Source organism: Myotis myotis, unplaced genomic scaffold (genome assembly GCF_014108235.1).
Source record: "Myotis myotis isolate mMyoMyo1 unplaced genomic scaffold, mMyoMyo1.p scaffold_m19_p_2, whole genome shotgun sequence".
NCBI lineage: Eukaryota > Metazoa > Chordata > Mammalia > Chiroptera > Vespertilionidae > Myotis > Myotis myotis.
The window spans coordinates 191,213,054-191,226,025 of record NW_023416324.1 but is presented as its reverse complement, the minus strand read 5'-3'; positions in this window follow the sequence as shown (position 1 = coordinate 191,226,025).

Sequence of the window (12,972 nt, the reverse complement as noted above, 5' to 3'; positions counted from 1 at the left end):
ACTGGCCAGCCATGAGCCTGCTTCTGGCTGAGCGGTGAGCCCCCTGTGGAAGTGCACTGACCACCATGGGGCAGCTCCTGTGTTGAGCGTCTGCCCCCTGGTGGTCAATGTACATCATAGTGACTGGTCGTTCTTGGTCATTCCACCATTAGGGTCAATTTGCATATTACCCTTTTATTATATAAGATTACCCAATGTATTTCCAAATATTGCTGCTCACTGATTAATATCTTGGAAATTCAATTAATCTAATATTAAATATTTTCATTCTATCTTTTGTATCTCTTTCCCTTTCTTCTTCTAGTTTCTCTTTGCTATGTTCCAGGTAATATTTTATCTTCTGTTTCACTAAAACTCTCTTTAACTGTATCTAATCTGCTAAACATATGCTGTTTATAATTTTTATTATGCATTTTTTTCTAGAGATAGTACAAACATTTTGTATCAATATAGATAATTTCTATTTCTTCAAAATATATATTTTAAACTTGGTCTTTTTTAAGCATAGTAACTCTATTTGTTTTATAATCTATGTTGAATAATATCAGAAATTTTATAGATCTTTCACTTGTTTTTATGATGGTTCTTTTTTATTTTAACTTACATTCTTGTATGCCAAGTAATCTATGATAATATACTAGCTAAAATACTAGAAATACTATTTTTTTAGAAATAATATGAAACCTATTTGTATATACTTTCATTAAGAGTATGTTTGCTTTTGCTCCTCTTAGACAATGAGGGTTATTTGAATCTAAATTTAAATTTTTAAGTAACTTTGGCCTCCTGCTGATGTGAAATTAGGTGAAAATTTCTCAAAATAACTGTTTTGTATTTTCAATATTATCTCTGAGTTTATGACATTTTACATTCTCATATTACATTTGAAGGAATGTATTTTATTATATTTCTATACCTTCAAGAGACCCATACTTTTTAATTCTAATCACCTTGCATTGATGAACATATCAAAATGAATTTAAAGTTGCCAGGAATGGCAAATGCCCTAAAAAAAAGAAAAATACAGTAATTAACTTTCTGTGTTTTTTCTTTTTATTATTGCCTACATATCCCCCTAATATATTTTCATCTTAATATGTTCAAAAAACACTAGAATAAATATTTTATTAAGCATTTTTACATTTAATTAGTGAGATTTTTCTGAATAAACTATTAATAACATATATATTAAATATATCAATTTTGAGGAAAATCAGTTCATGTGTTTAAAGGACTTATTTCTCAGTTTGAACATCATCTAAAATATGCATATAAATATTAAGTTTAGATTTGTTTTTTAAAATCTGTAAAACTTAAATTTCTGTGTCATCACCACAGAAAGATTTATTTTCTCTTAAGTTAAAGAAAGGTCTAGATAATGGTAGTCCAGAGATGTTATGTTATTATGATATCAAGGATATTAAGACAGGCATTATTTTCTATTTGGTCCTCTGTATAATGCTATGTTACATTTATTCATGGAATCATTTCAGTGTTTTGGTGTTCTTATTAGAAATAAAGCATTACAAACACGGGGAGAGAAAAATGGCAGTATTAGTCTCCATTTCCATAACTTTCACAAAAGTCCTTCCCATAACATTGGCTTGAACTTGCTCACTTAGTCACTTGGCCTGTGCCAACTGTGAGGGGCATTATCAAATAATAGTCATTACCTGGATTCAGGGTGACCTCGGTAGTGTAGGACTTCTGTTGGAAAGAAGGAAGGGAAGACTAGCTTAGACAGGTGACTGGTCATCTCTGCAACTGAGTGACTTATGAGTAATTTCCACTTTCTCTAAATCGATGTCAGTTATTGGGAAAAGACTTCACTACTTTGAAATATATGATTTATTAATAATTTTCATAAAAATATTTTTAGTTATCATAGAAATACTTTCATGAATAATTACTGATACTTGTCAATCAGTGTTGCTTGTCAGTGAGTAATGAAATCGCCCACTGCTGAGCACACTATTCACTCATAATTACCAATTAAAGAAATGCTAAGAGAGAAAATGATGTTTAGGATAAAAATATTTTACCAATTTACCAAAAGTTCCAATTTGAAATGACTTGCCTTGACAGGTGATGAATAAAATCTCATTAGAAACAAATCAAATGCTTCGCCTCTGCATAATTCTGATCTGAACCCTCTCTTTTCCATTAATGTTAATATTTCTAAAATGCATCACGAATCTTGATAATTTAAAAGACATTATGTGAGAAAACACCATTCTGGAACTGAAAAAGCATTATTGTTGTCTTGACTGTGTTGACATTATCATCAATGAGGTAATGGCCTGAGGCACCAAAGAAGTTGTTCTTCCTGTTTGCATCATTTAGACTTGCTTTCTTTAAAAAAAAAAATCAGTGACACCCAGAAGCATCTTAAAAATAAGATCTGTCTCTCTGAACCCTCTATATTGTCTTTGATCTAGTAAAGCATCTTAATCGAACATTAAGAGAAGCACAAACATTTAAAGCCACTCAGTGATTGCAGCTCAAAGAAAATATTCTGATAGAATTGATCAAATTTTTGATGGAGTCATGTTTTATTTTTTAAATATTTATTTTCAGTTTTACTGAAATATAATTGACATATAGCATTGTATAAAGTTTACGGTTTACAACATAATGATCTGATATATGTATGTTGTGAAATGATTACAATTCTGAGTTTAGTTAACATCACCACCTCACATAATGCTATGATGAACATGGGTGTACAGATGTATCTTCAACATAGTGATTTCATTTTCTTTGAATATACACTTAGAAGTCAAGTGCTAGGTCGTATGCTAGTCCTATTTCTAACTTTTGAGGAACCTCTATACTATTTTCCATAGTGACTGCACTAATTTACATTCCCACCAACAGTGTGCAAGTGTTTCCTTTCTCTACACCAACACATTATCTATGTGTTTTTGGTAATGGCCATTCTAACAGGTGTGAGATATCTAATTGTGGTTTTGATATGCATTTTCCTGATAATTAGTGATGTGAGCACCTTTTCATATTCCTCTGGCTATTTGAATATCTTTTATCAATAAATGTCTCAATAAATGTCTATTCAAATCTTTTGCCCATTTTTATTAGATAATTTTTTATACATTTATTATTATTATTATTTTACTATTTAATTGTCTGAATCCCTTAAATATTTTGGATATTAACCCTCATGAGATACGTGGTTTTCAACTATTTTCTCCCATTACATAAATTGCCTTTTAATATTTTTAATTATTTTTTGAGGTACAGAGAAGTCATGTTTTCTTTATGGGATAAATCTAAGATATGTTATAATTCCCTTATAAAAAATAATAATTCATGTGTCATAATTGCAATTTTTAAGCCTCATAATCTGGGAATATTCCATTAGTTACTGACATCTCATTGATAATTATAAAATGAAATAATTTAATAATAGAAGACATTAGTAACTTTCCAAACCTAAGTAAATAAAAAGACGGGACCAATGTTAGAGGATGAAGTAATGCTACTTTTGTGGCTTCAATCAGGAGAACTTTTGGTAGCTATTCAAAAAGTCACAAAAGATGAGAAAACAATGAGATAATTCTAAAGCAGAATTTTAATGCCATATTATTTCACTGGATATTTTGTGGATGTATATATTGTTTTGGATAACTAATAAATCTCATCTCACCCTGGTTTTGTTTGCTATATCAAAGAAATTTTTTTAAAAAAGGGTGGGGTGTATTAAAGCTGTAGATTTTTTTAAGTGAAGAATTGATTTCAAGTGATAATTCCTGAATGACTACAAATCCAATTCATAGAGCACGTGGCCTTTATATCTGACCTCAGTGCGGCTAAATCCTTGTGTGCTGCTTAAGATGACCAAGCATAAGAACTATGCTTACGTTCAGTCTTTGCAATGTCTCTATGTATAATATCTCATTTTGGCAAATGAGTAAAATGAACACCAAAGCTAATAAGTAACTTGACAATTACACAGCAGCTAACTGTCAGAATCTGGACTTAAATATATTTTGAATGGCTTTAGAGTTCATCCTGATATACTAGATTAAAAAAAAATATAAAGTACTTTATTACCTAAGGAGCATTTGCTTCAATTGATATCATCTTAATTATGGTCAAAACCTATTTATGTTTTAAAGTATGGGGTGGGAGAGCAGGAAGAAAGAAGGGAAGGCAGAGAGAGACACTGCAAGAACAAGAGGGAAAAAGTCTATTATCATTAAACATGATTTTATTGTTTGACCTAGTTACTTTGGCACCAAGTGATAGCTTCAAAAATTAAATTCAAAAGATAAAAAAGTTAAATTTTTGGGAAATTGCCCTGTAGGCATGTACAATAATCTTAAAGTCTCAAAACCATAGAAATAATGGCTTCTTGATACTTTTAGCTGTGTCATACTTCACCTCATATTGCTCAAAGAAGAAACACTGCTTTGAATCTCTTTGTCAGAAACATTTTAATTATTAGTTATTTTTAATACTGACAAAGAAATATCCATTTTTGTGAAATATATGTTATATATATTTTATAGGTGTATATAATTTATATTGAAGGGGAATATTAGACATTTGGGGGACTAGCAATCTGAATCTTTGCCAGTAACCAGTATTCTGATGCACACTCTTGCTAGTAGATAATTAGCTCCATTCTTGTCTGCAATGCTTGTTCTGCCTTGCAGAACCTGTTTCCCGGAATACTCCCATTTTACAGAGGCCATAACCATACACAACCCCCAGAGGGGATTGTCAGTGCTGGTACCAGCCAGGCCAGGCCTTTGGGTGTAATTTTACTTCCTCTATCCCAACCTATGGGAGGCTGCAAAGCCCGTGAAAAGTCTGGAAGCCTGATCCATATTTGGGGGACAAAGAAACTAAAAGGGATAGAAGGAAGACTTCCCCATATTCATCACTCAGGCTTTGGAGGCTGATTCCCTTGAGTCACCGCACTAGTGCATCTTCAATTCTGTATTAAAGGCTCCTCTTCTGAATCCTCTGAGTGCCCGCCTTATTATTCTCCTGTGCGCCTGGCAGCTTATCTATAACAATATATTCATATAATTCACATATGTATATATTTCTCACTTTTGTCTTTAAAAATGGGGGATGTCAAATGACTCTCTAGGGCAACTGAAGAATTGCCCCTTAAACACACTGCGGAATGATCATCAAATAGTTATTTATTAAGCAGCTCAACAAGAACGTCCACATTCTTTTCATCAGCAGTTCTGTTTCTTAGACCCAAATATTTATCATACAGAGCATTGAATCATGATGATGAGTACAAAAGTAGTTATTATGAAAAATAATAATTTTTTCAAAAATAAAAGATGTGTTGCCCTGATCGGTAATGAAGATAAATAAATAAATAAATAAAATGGGTCTTACAATGTTTACTATGATAAAATATAAACAAATATATATATTAAAAACAGAAAATTGATCAGAGCATATAGAGTCTACTTGTGCCATAATGATGGCAATAATTACAGTATTTATGTATTATTGGCAATCTGGTGGTGATAATGTGGAGAACATATTGAAATGGGTAAACATAGATTCAGGGAGAAAAATTAGGAGGCACTGCAGTAACGGGATGATATATTATCCAAGTAAATGTATGGACTTCTGGGAAGCAGTGGCTGCCAGAGATGATATCAGATTACCCATAGAGGTGGAATGTGGTATAGAGGACACAGAGAATTATCTGAGAGATATTTAGGTTAAAATATTATTAATTTAAGAAGTAGGAAAGGGAGGTTTTTGTTTTTTTTTCTGTATTCTGTTGTCTGGTTTATAGTCTGTAACTTTAGTGGGACCTAAGGAAGAACCTACTAATCCCAGCTGGCTAGATGGACTGCCTGGGATAGGGTTTGGTTAAAACACACACACACACCAACACACACACACACACACACACACACACACACACACACACACCAAACAAACAATAAATATAACAACATTGTAATTCATTTAATCGGATGTCTATGACACTGACTTTCATGCTGTGTTATGAGATTTAGGATCTGTAAATACACTATGCTAGTGGGGAGAAAAGTCCACTATTTAGTTTATTGTCTTTTTTTGTTCATTGGAAAGATTACATTCATTTCATAGTTGTAATACCAAAGGTTATCAGTCTTGACACAAAACAATGGAATTTCAACTAGAGCACTACATTCCTTATAACTCTTAAGTAGCTCACCTTTTGCTTTCAAACTATTTTTTTTCAATTAACTATTCAATAGTCTAATCTATAACACACTTACTTCTATCTCTTTGCACACTTAAATTTATAGTGTAATTATACTTGACTGCCTATGCTCATTTATGCTTGCTTCTCTCAATAATTTAAAGAAAACAACCTTGTCCTACTTGCTATCTGGTTTTATTTACACTCTTCTTTTCTTTACTCTTTAAAGTGTTTTATATATATATGTATGTATATATATATATATAGTTTGATAAACAGAAAAGCATAAAGAAATAGAAATATAGATTAAAAAACTCAGAAATTCTCAATCAACTGTTTAAATATAAGACAATTGACATTATTAATAGTATTGAATCTCCCTGTATGCAATTCATGCGTTTCTTACATTCCATGTATACAGAAAATATTGAAGACAATCTGGCTTAAGTCTTATTGACATCTTTGTTCCTGCAACATCCAGCATAGAATTTTATCCATAGATGATATTCACTGTATAATTTTTAGTTGAATGTAAGAATATCCAGGCTGAAGAGAATAGTAGTAAAAAGGAAAATGAAACTTTTAGAGCTGAAAAATAAGGTATGTTTATTTTTGCTTTCTGAGTTTAAGTATTTTGTACAAGTTACTCACTGAATTTCAAATGCTAGTAGGTCAGCAAAGAATTTAGAAATAACAGCACATACTTGTGAATTTTTCAGTTTTCTTCATGTTCTAGTTGTATACCATTCTGGTTGGAAAAAAAGCTTGATATTTCAATCTTAAATTCATTAAGACATATTTTGTGTCCTAACATATGATCTAACCTGGAGAATGTTTCGTGTGCATTTGAGAAGAATGTATCTTCTGATGCTGTTGGATGAAATATGTTGTATATGTCTGTCAGTCTCAACTGGTCTACCTTGTAGTTTAAGACCATTTCCTTACTGATTTTCTGCCTAGGCAATCTATTCATTGTGGAAAGTGGGGTATTGTAGTCCCATACAATTATTGTATTCCTGTCTATTTCTACCTTCATATCCGTTAATATGCGCTTTAAATGTTTAGGCGCTTCCATATTGGGTGCATAAATATTTATAATTAGTACTTACTCTGGATGAATTGATCATTTATTATGTGATTACCTTGTTTGTCTCTTGTCCTTTATTTTCCATGCAACTGCATCTTTGTTTACTATAGTTCTCTGGGACTTCTGAATGCAAGCCTCATCAATTTTCAGAAACAGTTGCTTTTGAGGGTCATCTTTTGGGTGGGAGCTTTAAAAGTTGGGGTGCTAGGGGTGTGGTCCAAGTCCTACTTTACCCAGAGAATAGTGGGAGTTGGGGGTTTTCTCCTGATTGTATATTCTATAGGTGGGGTTTATGTTGAGAATGTACATAAGCCTTTTTTTCCATTTCAATGTGGGTATCTCTGAGCTGCCTGATGTATAGGATTTCTCAGCTAGGTTCCAGATTTCCTTCAGAGGGAACTGCTCCTTGTGTAGCTGTATGTTCAGTGCTCTGTAGGTTGAGAAAAACTCATTAGTCTCTAACATCACCATCCTAGTCTGGAGTCGGAGTCAAACCTTCCTTATAGTATATATTGAAAGGAATTGGCCAAAGGTTAAATAAATGTAGTTGAAAGCTTGAATTTCCTTGATATTTTCAATTTTTACTTTTGAGAAGATTATAGCATTGTGATGTAAGGGTAAAATTATTACACTTCACAGGATATGCAGACTTTATCTATTATCATAGATTTCAAAAAGGACGTGAGAGAAGGTTGACTTTGCAAAGCATTTATTAGTGCAGCAAGGAGGATTATATAGCTCTCAAGTTAGCTGAGCTGAATTGAATAACGGAAGGAGTTTCATGTTTGTTCTCTTTACCAGTACCAAAGGAGTAAGTAGTATGCTTTAAAAAATAAAACCTTCTTTTGTGTAAGTCAAGACTTGAGCAGAAGTTCTATGCACCTATTAAAGTAATGTTTACACAGCTCTTTCTTCATGGGAAGTATATCACTTCTGGGCTCCTTCTTAAGTATAAAATAAGCTATAAAAAACACCCATCAATTCCTTGCATATCTGTAATCTTCCAATATATATATATATATATATATATATATACACACACACACACACACACACACACACACACACACACACACACACACACACATATATATATAATAGACTTAACTTTTAAAATGCAGTTTTTCTTTTTAAGTGGAAAATATTAGTGTACAATATTATGCTCATAAGCATTAATTTTCACAGACCATTTCAAAGCTATAAAAATTGCTTGAGTTTAGAATTATGTTTGATTTTTTGTTCCCCTTCACCTAATTTTAATGCTGATCAGCACCATTCTTCTAAAATCATGGGTACTATAGTTTTGCATAACTTACAGTTCTCAAAAAAATGAAGGTGTGAAGATCTATAAAGAATAACTGATGAGCCCTAGCTGGTTTGGCTCAGTGGATAGAGTGTCGGCCTGCGGACTGAGGGGTCCCAGATTCCATTCTGGTCAAGGTCACATGCCTTGAGTGTGGACTTGATCTCCAGTAGTGAGTGTGCAGGAAGCAGCCAATCAATGATTCTCATCATTTATGTTTCTATCTCTTTCTTCCTCTCCCTTCCTCTCTGAAATCAATAAAAAATACATATAAAAATTTAAAAAATAACTGATGAGGTAGATAAAACCTAACTCAGTTGAGGAAATTATATTTTTGTTATGTAAATTACTGAACTATGGTTCAGTCATGAAGAAAAACTTTAATTATCAGACTACCTTCCTGCTTCAATTACATTAGTTTTAATACCAGACCCTTTAAAAAGAAAAAGTAGGCCTACTCATGGTTGTTTGATAGGACCAACTCTCTTTCTTAACACTTAGCATCAGGGTGAAATATAGTTTTGTTTCTAGATTCAGCCAGTTCTCATTTTTTTTCCCTCTCAGCTTCAAATGCACTCTTTAAAGATGAAAAGATTTAACTCTGTGAACTTATCTCAAGTCACACAAGTTTGACTGTCAAAATAAACTGACAAACAAAATAGATCCAGAGACATGGAAGCATGCAACAGACTGAGGATCCTCAGAGGGAATGGGTGGGGGAAGTGATCAACCAAAGAACTTATATGCATATATGCATAACCCATGGACACAGACAAAGTGGAGTGAAGGTGTGAGGAGGAGGGAGATCAATGAGGAGAACAGGGAGCATCTGTAATAATCTCAATAATAAAGATACATTAAAAAAGAAAACAAAATTGGATTCACAATAAGTTAATGCAACACAAATTTCTTTCTTCACATTTACTTACATATGATACGTACATATATGGTTATAAAATAACATGTCACTATAGATAGATACACTAAGTAAAAGTTAACTTTATTTTCTATATCTGAGCTGATATTTCTTACAAATCCCCAACTTCCTGAGTAGGGAAAGATCTCTGTATCCCCTAGATATGGGAATAAGAGTGCAAAAATGACAGGTTTGGCACAGCAAAATAGAATAAGTTCAGGAGTAGAACAGCAATTATTATCATTTTTATGATAGTGATGTTATTTGGTTCTCTCTTTGGTTTTTTGGAAAACAGAAGTAGATAGCATAGGTATTAATTAAATGATAATTTTGCCTATCCAAATTTTTTTAGGTGCTTTACATATCAACGTTTACTAAGCAGCAATATTGTTTCTGACCTCTATGTACACTGGCTAAGGATGGTGATAGTGCAGCTTTCTGATGCTTATAGTTCATTCCTTGCACTTAGTATCAGCCAGGTGCATCAAGTTGTCCCTGAGGGGAAAATAGAGTCCTTTCATCATGTTTTCTTTTCTCTTAATAACGATCTATTTTTATAAACTTCCTTTCCTTTCCCATGTATTTGCCCTTTCCTGGTTTCTTTTCTATGCCTGTTTCTCATGACACTCATGAATGTCATTTTCAGGACAAGGACCTGAAGAAAATTACATATAATCTCATTTTTCTATATCTGATTTTTTAATTCCTGAACTACTCATCCAAATTTAATTTTGTTTTATAACTAAGAGAGAAAAGTCTTACTGATTTTTCTTTGTGAAAGAAGAATGAAATAGTTTAGAGTCCCCAAGGGTAGGGTTAACTTTTTTTAAAAAAAAGAAAATCTAGACTTAATTACTTTAGAACACTTTTTGATTCCCCTTCCATAGTTTCCCCTATTATCAACAGCTTGCAATAGTATGGAATATCCTATATAATAAAAGGCCAGTGACCATAAGCATAACGACTGGAACGACCGCTTGACCAGTCGCTATGAGGTGCATTGACCACCTCTCAGTCCCTTCCCACCCTCCCCCCCCCCCCCCCCCCGTGGCCCACAGGCTCTGATTGCAGCATGGCAAGCAGGGAACCATGGGGAACTAGGGTGGGTGGCAGTGGGGCAGGACTGGGGACTGGCGAGCAGGCAGAAGATGTCCCTGATCGCAGGCTAGGCCTAGGGACCCTACCCGAGCACGATTTTGTGCAAGGGGCCTCTAGTCTATTATAATTAACAAACCAGATATTGACATAGTACTGTTAATGAATGTCCATAGTTTTCATTAAGGGTCACTCTTTGAATTGTAAAGTTCTATGAGTTTTGATAGACATAAAACATAGTTTATTCACCACTACAGTATATCATACATAATAGTTTCATCACCCTGAAATTCCTTCCTATTCCTTGGCTCTTTTGATCATCTCTTCTCTTCCTCCCTCAAATCCCTAAGAAACACTGTCGTTTTTGTTTGATTGTTTGTTTGTTGTTGTTGTTTTTTGTTGTTGTTTTTTACTGTCTCTATGGTTTTTTTCTTTCAACAATGCTGTATTGTTGGAATAGCACAATATGGAAACTTCTCAGACTGGCATTGTTCACATAGCAATATGAATTCAAGATTTCTCCATAACTTTTTGCAGTTTGCTAGCTCACGTATTTTTATTGCTGGGATATACCACAATTTGTTTACCCTTTTATCTTTTGAAGGACACCTTGGTTGCTTCCAGTTTGGGGCATCTATGAATAAACATGTATATGAAGCATTTTGTGTGTACATAAATTGTCAGTGCAATCAGGTAAATAGCTAAAAGTATGATTACTGTACTGTGTACTAAGACTACATTTAGCTTTGTAAGAAATTGCTAAAATGCCCTCCAAAGAGACTGCTATTCCATTTTCTAGCTAGCATTTAGTGTGTTTAGCATTCTGTAATTCACACATTATAATGGAGTATAGTGGAATTATATAGCTGTTTTAATTTTCAATTCTCTAATGACATACGATGTTGAACACCATTTCAAATGCTTATTTTTCATCTTTATATTGCCACTGGTGAGAGGTCCTTTCAGATTATTCTTCCATTATTTTCACTTTTACAGTTGAATATATAACTAACAAAGCCCTACTATTGCAATGGCTGTTCTTTCTCCACCAAACTGCAAGGTTACCTTTGTCAGAAATTATTTGATGGCATATGTATGGGACAGTATTTTAAACCTATATTCTATTAAAAATGTGACTTAAATGGCATTGCTTTAGCATTTTTACTATTTAATTTTTATATGTGCATATACAGTATGTGTTATATAGTTAAGAATTACATAGTTAAATGTATTGACACTGAAATGCTCAATATTAACTATTGTAACATTTTGATGAGTAGTTTTCCAATCCATAAAACACAAATGTGTGCGTGCGCACGCGTGCGCGTGCGCGTGCGCGTGCACACACACACACACACACACACACACACACACACACACACACTGTATCTGTAAATCATCTCCAAGCTCTAAACCAAAAATAATTTGTCATACCTTGGGGTTTTCCATTAAATATCTGTATTTTTACCCTAACTTTGGTTTGAAAAGGAAGTATTCTATTTTTTAATAAATTATATTCTTAGCTTTTTATTTTATTTACTGAGAGGCCCAGTGCATGAAATTCATTCACGGGGTGGGTCCATCAGCCCGACCTGCATCCTCTCCAATCTGGAGCCCTCAGGGCAGCCCTCTCCAATACGGGTACCCTGATGGCTTGGACCCACTTGCTGTGGTTCTCTGCTCTCTGCGGGTCCTGGCTGCTCCACTCCAGCTGCCTAGAGGCTCTCGGTGGCCCAGAGGCACTCTGTGGCCGGGGCGGGACACTTTCCTCAATGCCGCAGCGACAAAGCAAGCATTCTGCCAAGCCGTTCACTCTGCCCACTTGCCCCCCTGCCCCCCCCCCCCATGACTGGGGGACTCCGGCAGGGCTGAGGGGACTGGGCTCCACCGTCTTGTGGCTAATGGTGTCGTCATCTTTGTGACAGAGTGATGGTTACTTTGCATATTATCCTTTTATTAGATAGGATAATGAAACCTTGATTTTTAACTCTAATAAGAGTGAACTTAAGCATTTGATCATATATCAACAAGGCTGCAAAGGGATGGAGTTTAGGAGTGAAGACAGCATGCTGTACATATAAGAAAGTCTAATAAAGCAGGACTTTTCAATACTTGCCACTTTGGTACTTTGGGCTGGATAATACTTTGCAGTGGGAGGCAGTCCTTTACATTGTAGGGTGTTTAGCAGAATCCCTGGCTTTTGCCTACTAGGTGCTATAGCACTCATTCATTGTGACAACCACAAATGTCTCTAGGTATTGCCAGATACATCCTGGAGGAAGAGGGTATTGCTCTGTCCTAAGGAAAGGGTACACATTTCTTTAGCTGTGGACTCATATAATTAGCCTTCCTCCTATATTTATTCGTATGGGCCAATTGAA